Source organism: Chelonia mydas, chromosome 5 (assembly GCF_015237465.2).
Source record: "Chelonia mydas isolate rCheMyd1 chromosome 5, rCheMyd1.pri.v2, whole genome shotgun sequence".
NCBI lineage: Eukaryota > Metazoa > Chordata > Testudines > Cheloniidae > Chelonia > Chelonia mydas.
Genome location: NC_051245.2, coordinates 78,766,649 through 78,779,876, shown reverse-complemented (window position 1 = coordinate 78,779,876; position 13,228 = coordinate 78,766,649). Strand labels below are relative to the sequence as shown.

The window sequence follows — 13,228 nt, the reverse complement described above, 5'->3', positions numbered from 1 at the left end:
TCTTATACTTAGATTGTGAGCTCTTAGGGGCAATGTCTGTCTTTTGTTCAGAAGCACCTAACACAATGGAGCCCTGGTCCATTACCCGGGCTCCTAGGTGCTATGGTAATTCTTCTTCAAGAGACATCTCTGATATGAAAATTATCGATCGCGACCTCCCATCTTTATGATCATGACAGAGTTGTAAAATTTCCACTCTCCTTTGGCTACCAATCAATCTAATGATATTACCTGTGTAACCGTCTCTCTTTCTTCCTCTTCCTGGTTTGCCTGCAATCTTGCCTGATAGCGTGAGTGCTAGAAGAAGGTTGCTCCGCAATTGGAGAATTATGTGGCCACAAAAATATGTTATTCTTTTACCTAGGGTCTCAAGTAATTGTGCTCTTTCTACATTCATCCTTCTTGTCACATCTTCATTCATAGTTTTGTTTACCCTGGTATGTTTTAACATTTTTCTATAACACCAAAACTTGAATGCTCTGGATTCCTTTAAGTGTCCAGCTCTCACATCCATACAGGAGAGCTGATCATATGTAGCACTACTTCAGCAATCTAGTGCAGATGTGCAGTTTTTACTTTTGAAAACACAGAAGTCTTTGGAAATTGTTAAATACATTTTTGCAAGCTCTACACTTTTCTTGATTTCTTCATCACATCTTCTGTCTGATGTTACTGGACCCCCTAAATAGGGGAACCCATTATTCACTTGTTCTAGCACTTGACCATCAAGTTACAGGCATTGCCTACCTTGTGCATCACTGTATTTACTCATTATAATAGTCTGTCTTTCTAACATTGTCATTCCATATTTCTTGCTGATATTGTTCACAGCAATAAGCAAGTTCTGAATTTCTTCCCTAGGTGAAGTGATACAAAATAGACCATCAGCATATCTTATATTGACCTGCATGCCCTGATGGTGTCTTCTAAACTTTGCCTCATTGTACTTTCTACAAATAGTTGTGGAGATAGAATGCAATCTTGACTTACACCTTTCTTGATGTTACAATAATCAGATATCAGGGGGTAGCCGTGTTAGTCTGTATCCACAAAAACAAGGAGGAGTGCAGTGGCACCTTAAAGACAAAGAGATTTATTTGAGCATTAGCTTTCATGGGTAAAAACCCCACTTCTTCAGAGACATGGAGTGAAAATTACAGATGCAGACATAAATATACCAGCACATGAAGAGAAGGAAGTTACCTCACAAGTGGAGAACCAGTGTTAACAGGGCCAATTCGATCAAAGTGGATGTAGTCCACTCCCAATAATAGATGAGGTGTCAATTCCAGGAGAGGCTAAGCTGCTTTTGAAATGAGCCAGCCACTCCCAGTCCCTCTTCAAGCCCAAATTAATGGTGTTAAATTTGCAAGTGAATTTTAGTTCTGCTGTTTCTCTTTGAAGTCTGTTTCTGAAGTTTTTTTGTTCAAGTATAGCTACTTTCAAATCTGTTATAGAATGTCCAGGAAGATTGAAGTGTTCTCCTACTGGCTTTTGTATGTGCCAGTATATTTACGTCTGCGTCTGTAATTTTCACTCCATGCATCTGAAGAAGTGGGGTTTTTACCGACGAAAGCTTATGCTCAAATAAATCTGTTAGTCTTTAAGGTGCCACCAGACTCCTAATAATCAGATAGTTCATAGTTCATTCAGACTGCTGCAGACTGTCCCCAATACAGGCTTCCTATTAATTATATATCTTGAGAGTCAATATTAGATTCTTCAAGAATTTGTATCACCTTCTTGTGTTTGATTTTACCAAATACCTTCTCATAACTTACAAAGAACATATACATTTCCCTTTGTGCTTCTCACACGCTCACTTAAGATCCTCGGCAAAGACTGCCTCCCTCATGCCTACTCCTGGATGGAAACCAAACTGACTTCTGCTAATTCTTGTCTCGAGATGTTGATGTAACCGCGAGCCAACAATTTTCAGCGAAACTATAAGCACGTGGCTTACTTGGCTTTATAATTAAATGCTGTTCAGATTCTCCAGCATTATTAACCTTCAGTCGAAGAACGAAGACTTAAAACAACCTGTGCTTCCAGTCTCCTGAGCTGTGCTGAGTACATCTTAGCCATAGCTTGGAATTTGGGCCAAGGTCTCTTCCCTTAACACAGACAGTGAGAAAAGTCCTTTTTTATATTTCTGGAACTAATGTGTTTGAAATCCAAGTGGTGCTGACTAGTGGCAGGTATGCATGAGAATCCCAAATCCAAACACCCTGCAGTTTAGAGTTTAAATCTAGATCCATGTCTGAACTTTGTTACTCAGGCCCAGCTCAAACACAAAGGAGCAGAACCCTTGTGAGGAACCATACCATTTGCACGTGAATTAAAAATCAATATGTAAATCCTCTTATATATTGCATACATTAAAATATATTCAATGTACTGTCCAAAGGGTACTCTAAGATTACAGTATGAAGCCTTGGACAGGCTGTGAGTTATGTCTGCAACATTTTCTAAGCTTTAGGTAAATCACAATCTTTGCCATACAACTGGATTGGTATTCCTTTGGGTTTTTCCTCTCCTTTGTCCATACAGAGGTAGTAGAGGAATATTAATATCCTTTAAGTAACATATACTATGGTAATATATCATGCAACTTAGACCTTGTAAAATGCATTTTGAATGGCTTTATATCCTACATTTCCCTGATTACAGTGTCTTTAGCCTATGGGGAATGCTGAGTCAGGCAAAATACAAAGTACCAAAAAGGTACAATAGAGTACAAACTATTCTCAGTGATGCAGTATTTTGGACACAGATTCTGAAATGTTATTATATGACCTAGATTGTGTAAAGAACAGTAAATGGAATAATATCCATGCATTTACATGGCAAAACCTAGGTCAAGAATGACACTATGACCAACTTTATCCAATCCATTCTTATTACATAACTCAGAGTGCAATCTTGTGACTACTCAACTCTGATACCAGGGTTTGGTTCGTTGGATACTGAAAATAATGTCACTCCTTTCCTTTAGGCTACCCTCTGAGGATAGGAGAGTGAAAATTACTCTCCTAAGTTAAACTTGAACCAAATAACATTCAAGTTCACCCTAAATTTCAAATCAACAACATTCAAGTGGGTTCAAAATTTGATAAAAAGTGTAAGTCCATCCCTACAAGTGGCATCAAACCAGCACGTTACTAGGGTTACAAGATGGTAAAATTTGGAAGCAGAAATCTCAGAAATCAATTTAAAGGGCTATAAATCAAGGCCAGCTATGCTGAATAGTCCACTCAGAGAATCCTTTAAAAGGCTTCAATTAATAAAACCAAGAGTTTATTCTCCGTATCATTTTTGCTATTGTGATCTGTATGGTTACCTCAGTCGGCAAGAACTACATTCTTTTGACAAATACATTCTTAATAATTATGAAGTATTAATGCCTTTTAGTAAAAGACTTATTTTTCCTACATCCCAGACACAGAAGTACTTAGTGCATTTTGTAGAACACAACACTTCCTATTAAATCTGGATTTCCTTTAGAATCTTTTGTTTCTATCTGATTTCATTTGTTACATTGAAGGCTTTCTACCCTGAGGCATATTTTTCATTCTTCCTTATTCTTCTGTATAAAAGAAAGGATTTTTATTCAAGACTTTTTTTTAACTTTGTAAAAGCTTTTTGGTCTGTGAAGTGGAAGAACAATGAAAATGTGTTTTTTAGACTCTGTAAAGGACTGGAACCGTGTGCCTTTCACATGCCATACATTTCACAAGACTCTTTAAAATATTTTGGACCTCAGAATGCAATGGTGGATAGCTGTTAAGGAAAAACACAGACAGTCTTTTATGTTAATTTTACTGTCCTACTGAGATGAACCCTACTAACAATAATCATTATTGTAGAGAAGGTTAAAAAAATCATATGAATTTGAGTATAGTATGTAATCAGATCTTGTATGCACCTCATTGCAGGACCGGGACTTAATTTTTTTCTGCACTGTATTTTGAAGTTCTTAATTTTTAATACAGTAACTAATCCTGTAGTCCTTCCCAGTGAAGCCATTGGAAGCTTTGTACGAGTAAATAAGACAGGATCAGTCCACTTGTAATAGAACTAATCAAATAATGAAAAAATTGCTTTTGCAAATAATGGTTCACCAAAATTCACCACAAATTGTTCACCATCTATTGAACTGATCAAATTCCTAAACAAACAAAAGTTATTTGATAAAAATTGCCAAAATTTGCAATGAATATAGACCTGATTCAGGAAAGCACTTATGCATGACTAAGACTCCAATGAGACTTAAGCACATAATTCAGTACTGTCTTAAATTGTGGCCAGTATTTGCAGTGAATTATTTAACCAGTTCTAGCAATTTTCCCCCCCGGTATGGAAATGGTACTTTCCTTTTGGAACAACTAACTGTTTTTGCTCCAAATTGAATACAAAGCGGTTTACTCATATTTAGCACCCAATTCTACAACCCTTACTCACACAAATAACCCTTACTCATGTGAGTAGTTCAACTCAAGTCAATTAGATTAAAGACAATACATTTATTTTGGTGTCAATGGGACTATTTCATAGAATCATGGAAGATTAGGGTTGAAAGAGACCTCAGGAGGTCATCTAGTCCAACCCCGTGCTCAAAGCAGGACCAACACCAACTAAATCATCCCAGCCAGGACTTTGTCAAGCCGGGCCTTAAAAACCTCTAAGGATGGAGATTCCACCATCTCCCTAGGTAACCCATTCCAGTGCTTCACTTCCCTCCTAGTGAAATAGTGTTGCCTAATATCCAACCTAGACCTCCCCCACTGCAACTTGAGACCATTGCTCCTTGTTCAGTCATCAGTCATCACTGAGAACAGCCGAGTTCCACCCCCTTTGGAACCCCCTTCAGGGAGTTGAAGGCTGCTGTCAAATCCCCCCTCACTCTTCTCTTCTGCAGACTAAACAAGCCCAGTTCCCTCAGCCTCTCCTCGTGAGTCATGTGCCCCAGCCCCCTGATCATTTTCATTGCCCTCTGCTGGACTCTCTCCAATTTGTCCACATCCTTTCTGTAGTGGGGGGCCCAAAACTGGATGCAATACTCCAGATGAGGCCTCACCAATGTTGAATAGAGGGGAATGATCACGTCCCTCAATCTCCTGGCAATGCCCCTACTTATACAGCCCAAAATGCCGTTAGCCTTCTTGGCAATGAGGGCACACTGCTGACTCAGATCCAGCTTCTTGTCTACTGTAATCCTTAGGTCCTTTTCTGCAGAACTGCTGCTTAGCCAGTCGGTCCCCAGCCTGTAGCGGTGCATGGGATTCTTCCGTCCTAAGTGCAAGACTCAGCGCTTGTCCTTGTTGAACCTCATCAGATTTCTTTTGGACCAATCCTCCAATTTGCCTAGGTCACTCTGGACCCTATCCCTACCTTCCAGGGTATCTACCTCTCCCCTCAGCTTAGTGTCATCTGCTCACAACTTATTCTTGTGAGCAAGCGTTTGCAGGATTGAACCCAATTTTGTATTAATTTTAGCAAGTAGGCCATGAATCCAATCTTACGTTCTCTGATATTTTAAAATTCCTTTTTTGCTATTTTAAGTGATATAGACCTTTTAAAACAATTTTTAATCTTTATTTAAAATCTTTAGCATTTCCAGAAGTTAAGTTTTAATGTGGCCCCTTGAATATGTGCAGAGCTTCACCACTGACCCTATTAATATAAACAACATTCTATATGTAAAATTATAACAGTGATAAACACTGTTTTTATGGCAACCTAAAAGTTAAACATATTTTTTCTCTTCCCAACACCTACTTACCAGACACCACTAGCTCCCTCCAGACACACTAAACATATGCTTTAAAGATAATTTGGTAACTGTTGACTAGAAAGATGCAGTCCTACCATGGCTCAAAGAAACATTTGTATATTAAAAGAGGTATGAATAAAAGGATAGATCTCATAAGAAAGCCTTTTCGTAACCATAATAAACAAAACCACATATTTTAACACGGGGTATGTCATAAGTCAATTAGTTGTTTTAACTGATTTTAATACAGACACTAGCATTTCTAGTAATTAACTACACCATAACAGCTGATAAGAAAAGTAGTTATATTAAAAAAAATTACATGCTTCAAGGGAAATGTAAAGTACAAGGTAAAACCCAATGCCTTCAACAACCAGAGGCTTATCTTTAAGGCTAGTATTGCTAAGTGAAATAAAGTGTGTTATTGAAATTGTTAAATTACTGTTAAATGTTTAGAAGAAAGATTGATTGAGACTATCACTTACACCTAAATGAACTCTAATTAAAAACAGGAATAAATTACTTCCAATGATTCATTGTTCATTTATTATATTTAATAGAAAATGTTAATATATAATATATTTTAAAGCAAATTAAAGTAGAAATTATGGCCCTGATTCAGGAAGCATAATTATTCAGGAAGGTGCTTAACCATATACTTAGTCCCACTGGATGTAAGCACCTGCTTAAACCTTGTATAGAACCAAAACTCACCCAATTATTTCCATATTAGGGTCTTGGAGACTCCTAGTGTGTCAAAATTGGGGAAAAAACACATGGCATGCATTTAAAATTAACTTTATTGGAACCAGTGAACTATAAAACTATGAACAAGTTAAAACTTTCCTAGATTCAGAAGCACACTACATAGTACTTGTGTTGGGGTCTAACTGACCCCATGATCAAACACATTTTTTTTTAAAAAAAAGCTACAAACTATTCAAGTGTCAGGCTCTAACTGACGCTATGTTTAGACAATGAAAATAGATAACAACAGCAACAAAATCAAAGGCACAAACACAGGAAAGTGGCAGTCAATGGAGGGATCAAACAAGTGACGTGTTCTGAACATACAAAGGTTTTACACATTGCACATTTTTATGTGTTTTTCTGTTTCTTGCTCTGGAACAGATAGAATCATTAGAATATCAGAGTTGGAAGGGACCTCAGGAGATCATCTAGTCCAACCCCCTGCTCAAAGCAGGACCAATCCCCAACTAATCATCCCAGCCAGGGCTTTGTCAAGCCTGACCTTAAAAACCTCAAAGGAGGAGATTCCACCACCTCCCTAGGTAACCCATTCCAGTGCTTCATTACCCTCCTAGTGAAAAAGTTTTTCCTAATATCCAACCTAAACCTCCCCCACTGCAACTTGAGACCATTACTCCTTGTTCTGTCATCTGTTACCACTGAGAACGGTCTAGATCCATCCTCTTTGGAACCCCCTTTCAGGTAGTTGAAAGCAGCTATCAAATCCCCCCTCATTCTTCTCTTCCACAGACTAAACAATCCCAGTTCCCTAAGCCTCTCCTCATAAATCACGTGTTCCAGTCCCCTAATTATTTTTGTTGCCCTCCGCTGGACACTTTCCAATTTTTCCACATCCTTCTTGCAGTGTGGGGCCCAAAACTGGACACAGTACTCCAGATGAGGCCTCACTAATGTCGAATAGAGGGGAATGATCACGTCCTTGATCTGCTGCAATGCACCTACTTATACAGCCCCAAATGCCATTAGCCTTCTTGGCAACAAGGGCACACTGTTGACTCATATCCAGCTTCTTGTCCACTCTAACCCCTCAGTCCTTTTATGCAAAACTGCTGCCTAGCCATTCGGTCCCTAGTCTGTAGAGATGCATGTGATTCTTCCGTCCCAAGTGCAGGACTCTGCACTTGTCCTTGTTGATCCTCATCAGATTTCTTTTGGCCCAATCCCCTAATTTGTCTAGGTACCTCTGATTCCTATCCCAACCCTCCAGCGTATCTATCACTCCTCCCAGTTTAGTGTCATCTGCAAACTTGCTGAGGGTGCAATCCATGCCATCCTCCAGATCATTCATGAAGATATTGAACAAAACCGGCCCCAGGACCGACCTGGATAAGTACCAAAGCCATGTAGCATCAGAAACTTTGGCTCTGCAGCTAAGTTACCTATTACTGAAGCCAGAGTAATGACTCTGTCCACTGTTAAGGTGTTGATAGTTTCCATTTTTTGACCCCCAGCACTCCATCTAACTAGTTGGGGAAAGAAACCCTACATCTTAAGCTGAAGATTCTCATTGTTTCTAGAGGGAAAAGTTAGACATTAATCAGACAAAGTTCGATTTAAATTAGGGGAATTTTAGACATTACAAGTAAATTACAAGTTTTGGTGAATCCCATAAGTAGAGCTGGTCAGAAATTTTCCAATAAAACAAAGTTTTGGAAAATGCTGATTTGTCAAGCCCAAAACATTTCACTGGAAATATCTGGATTTGAAAAACTTTCAGCGAAACCAAGCAGGGTTCCCACAGAACCCTGCCTGGATTCCTGTTAGGCTGCAGGGGACCCTGGTCTGCAGCTGTAGGGCAAATCCGCCAATCAGACTGCCCTAGAGTCCTGGACCCTGACACTCCAAGGCATATATTGCGTATGAGGTTATGGGAATGATGTGGAGGGATTCACTGAGCATTCTCAATGCAGACCAAAGCCTAGGACCAGATCCTTCCTTGACTAGCTGACATATATATATAAATATAATTTAAAAGTTGTCACTCACACTTAAAATAAATTTTAAAATGACCCCAAATTCAGCTCTATGAATGAATCATCCTCTGGATTCTTTCACCCTTATTCTTATTGAGGAAAAGCTTCCTTATGAATTGTCCTATTGATTTCAGTGGAACAATTTGTGGACTAAGAACTATTCACAGTCTGAGAAAATGTGAAGAAAAGGAATTTCCTAATTGCGTATCAGGAATCAATATTACAGCATATGCATACCTCAGTCACATACATATCCCACTGTGAGACTTGTGTGATCTATAACGCTATGTATTATTTCATCTGGATATCACTCTGTGTCCCCCAGTCATGAAAAAAGGTAAAATAGCAAAAGGTAGAAACCACCAAGTGCAGATGTGTTGTGTTCATTTCTATACATCTAGACAGACAATTCTCTTAACTGATCGTCAGTTTTATATAATATACTGTCCTACATAAAATTGACTACCAGTTAAGAGAATTGTTTGTCTAGATGTATAGAAATGAACACAACACAACTTCACTTGGTGGTTTCTATCTTCTGCTATTGAGGAATTTGCAAATGAGGAATTTGTTTTACTTGTCAGAATTAAAATTAGTGTTTGCAGTGCACACTAACCCACATGAATCAGAACTCACACTACTTGATGATATACAGTTTGTTCCCACACCCGTAAGTAAAACCTCTGCTAGTGGCAGAACTACTCTTACAAGAAAAAAAACTGCATATGTATGGGCTCTTATTTTTATTTTCCTCTAATACTGTAACCACTAAAACTTACACTACTGTAATTCAAGCCTTCACTACAACTGTTGACAAAAATCAAGCTAACTAAAAGATAATCAGAGGCTCTTTTTGTCAAATCTATTAAAATATTTTCTTGTTTAATTCACCCCTTCCTATCATGATCAACCCTTCTCCTCTCCTAAATTCTGCCCTCACTCTGACCAAAGCAAACTGATCAGTTCATACTCTTGCAGCTTCATGAACAATTTTTCAAAGTGATCCTGACAGTGAAATGGATGTGCTGATTCACTAGCTCCAAGGGATAGGTTCAATATGTCTTCTGTCCACTCAAAAGACATTGATCTGTCTATTGTGTCCAGTCAATAAATCTTTATTAGAATAATTTACTTCACATGAATGTCAGCTCTTGCACTGGAATGAAAATGTTTTGTAAATGTGCACCCTTTTAATCAATGTGGTATTTCTTTTCAGATTTATATTATCATCATCTCATTCATCTCTCTTCACTGAACTATACTGCAGGCAATACATTACCCAATGCATCATAATATGTTTGCCAAAAAGATAAGGTCTAAGGTCTGAAGAAAAAAAACCACCTATACATATGACAAATTCATCAAGGAGATCTTAGACATAGCAAGCCTGAAGTCTCTGCTCATATTTTACTCAGGGACTGGTAAAAAACACTGATGTTTTTACCTGATTAAGGACGTCAGGATTTTGCCTATGAAAATAGACTAAATACTGGCATGCAATAAAGAGCTCTCTCAATACAAGAGTTGATAGTCACAGTAGAGTAATTCCTTGGCAAGACACCTAAAGTAATGTAGGGAGGTTTAACACACAAACATGCGCACATGTGCGCGCACACACACACACAGAGCCAGTTCACTCACTCCTACTACAATGTGCAGCAAGAACAGACCTAATTATAAAAAGTTTGCAGTTGCCCAACTAGCAATCTAAGGAACTGGTGTTTCAATAAAGTTGAATCGTCTCCGTTTCTGGCCTCTCACATGAGTCTGTCACAGCATGTAGGGACCAAAAGTCAAGAACAAGGGAGACTGAAAAGAATCTCCTGCTTAGGGAGGGAGAACCCTTTGCCTGCAATCTCTGCAATAAATCAGGGAGGGGGAAAGCTGATGAACCTGTCCTCCCTCTTGCAGGGAATGAAGAAGAACCAAGATCCCCACTCTGCGGGAAGGATGGAGAGGAACCAGCTGCTCAGAAGTGCACAGGATATGGTTGGGAGAACAGACGAATTTCCTTCGGTGGGTTTCCCCCTGCATCTCTAGAGAGAGTGGATTCAAATCTTCATCAAAAGATCAAAAGTGAATTGGAGTCCCATGCTAGTCCCAAACGGACATGAGCTCATATCACACTGAGGTGAATTGTCAGTAATGGGTATGGGAGGAGGCTGCTTGCACAGCTGTTACCTGCATGATACCCGAATCCAGTCAGTGCAATCACTTTGTCATTTTTAGAGAGAACATTATAACACTCAGGAAGTCCTTGTCTACAATTACCACCCAGCAAGCCAAACAGTCACAGTAATACAGCAGCCCAAGATGTTTTGAAATAAAAGTTCTGTTAACAGAAGACAGTTACACAATGGTAAATAACAGTCAAAATGCAAGTAGGGTTTGAAGAGGAAGAACAGGTGGAGAGATCCATTATGGGTCCAATTCTATCCTCAGACACAAATTTGTGCAGCTCCCATATAAGGGCAGTGTTTGTCTCTCCTTAATAAAGAACTGTATTTTTTGGAGAGTAAGTTCATTTCTGCACCACTTACATAACAGGTTTTATTCTTGAGTAGAATGACCATGCAAATAAATTAAACACCAAATCAGAGTTTACCAAACAATAATTTACAACAAATTTCAGACTCCTAGGAAAATGTCTCCCTCTCTATTTTAGGATTTTATCCTGCCACCCATCTCCTCTGAATCAGAGCTTCAGCCATGCAAAATAAATTTGGACTTCATGGAGAGTCTCTGGCTCGACTGAGTTCGATATCTAGGCATATATGCGGCCCCCATCACCACAGTATAATCATGTTATTTTATAACAACCCAAAAAGTTTATAAAAAATAAATAATCTGCTATCTCTTTATATTATTTTATTGTGCCTTTGTTCATACTAAAGAAAATGCAAGTCTTGGGACTCCATGGATAATAACAGCTGAAAGTAAATTGGGTGAAGAGGGTTTTTTTAATGTTACGCAAACGCTGATGAAAATCAGGTCCAGTAGTTGTTGTCTTCCCAGTGTTACACACTATTATTTATTTGGTCTGATTTCCACTATGGGTCTGTTTTAAGAGGCGCTGTCTGTCAACACAGATGAGGAGACCGCACAATTCTGTCATACTATACCTTGTAACAAACTGCACTGCTCAAATTAAACACTTACCCTCCCCACTATGCTGGCCAATAATAATGTTATTTGTTCCTAGAATGCCTATGAACAACTGAATCTCCAGCAGGACAATCCAATGAAAGCAACAGCTCATAAAAAAGCTGGATATGCGCCAAACCCCATGTCCCAAACATTGCTTCAATAGCATGTGAACAAAATACCCTCTTCCTCTTTAATCCTCCCTTGAAGAACAATAGCAATCTGAAACAAATTTTTAGCAGTTAAATTTAGCTGTATTGGTATGCAAAAACTTTTACAGAGCATCACAAATATCCCATTAGATCACTCTATTCAAGGTACAATAAAGGCTCTTTCACACTAGGTCTTTTGTGTACAGACAGCACAAAGTATTTTCACTGCTGAAGCTACTATGACCAGCGGTCAGAGGCAATGTGCAGAGGCAGCAGCAGCAGCAGAAGATAGTTGATTTGATACAAATATATTCAAAATAAACTATAACTGAAGAGGCTTGGGTCAAGGGAAAGTAATCCTGGAGAGTCTGCTGATGGGGAGGATTTATTCCAAACACAAATCAACAGAATCCTCAAGGTGTTAATTTAAAATTCCCATTGGCTATCCATGGAGATAAATAAATTATATCTAATATATATAAGTAGATGTACACACTTCATACAGAACACACTTCATAAGGATTCAACTACACATGTGCAACTTTAAATTAAGCATGCTAGATAAAGATCAGGATAACATTGGCACAGTTTTATCACAATTCTCTTGATATTTGGTGTTGTGGTTGTGGAGAAAAATGTGACACAAGTGCACCCTGAAGGCTCAGAAACCAAAATGCAAAGAAAAGGAATCCCAAAAATAATATTTTTAAGATCTCATGATTTTTAAGTCAATATCATGATTTTTTGGAGTCTGATTCATGGTTTTGGGGGATTGTTAATATTATTTGCATAACAATTGTCACAGGGCCACAGGAAAGACTCCCAAGAAAAGAAAAGAGCAGTGAAAGGAGAAAGCAATTGCAACCATGCATCAGCTGGAGGCCTATAGTCTGGCAGTGCTGTCCAAAATGTGGGTGGAGCTTGTTGAGGAGGGGGCATGGCTAAGGTGCTGAGATGCCCTAAACACAGTGCATCCATTCAGCAGCAGTGGCTGGCAGAGCTCTTCTGGAATCCACCCTGTCTTGGGTGAATCCCTCCTTTGGTTCAAGGGGCCAGGCAAGAGTAATTAGCAATTCCCCATGCCAGCAAAAATGAATAAGGCTCAACAAAAGTTGTTCGTGAATATCTGGGGCGGGCCAGATATAGTGAAACTAGTTATAATGAAGAACAACCGAAGTCCCAAGTTGTTTCAGTACCTTCAATGCACTAATTAAAATTTTTATGATACAGCAATGAACCTCCACTTCTGTTTTTTGCAGAGTAACTTCATTCTATCATCACATACAGAGTGTGCTTTTACATACAACAATCAGATTCTAGTGAGCCCAGAAAAAAAGCTGTTATTCAATAAAGCTATAAACCTTAAAAGGAGATATGGAGGAACACCTTTAATGTGAGTTTGCCCATAATAAATC

The 13,228-nt window shown here is 38.7% G+C and overlaps 1 protein-coding gene across 2 annotated transcripts in view; it reads right to left on the bottom strand.

The window, feature by feature from the left end:
- Positions 1-13,228, bottom strand: part of MEGF10 (multiple EGF like domains 10) — a 155,840-nt gene that overhangs the window by 70,371 nt on the left and 72,241 nt on the right. The window lies entirely within an intron of this gene.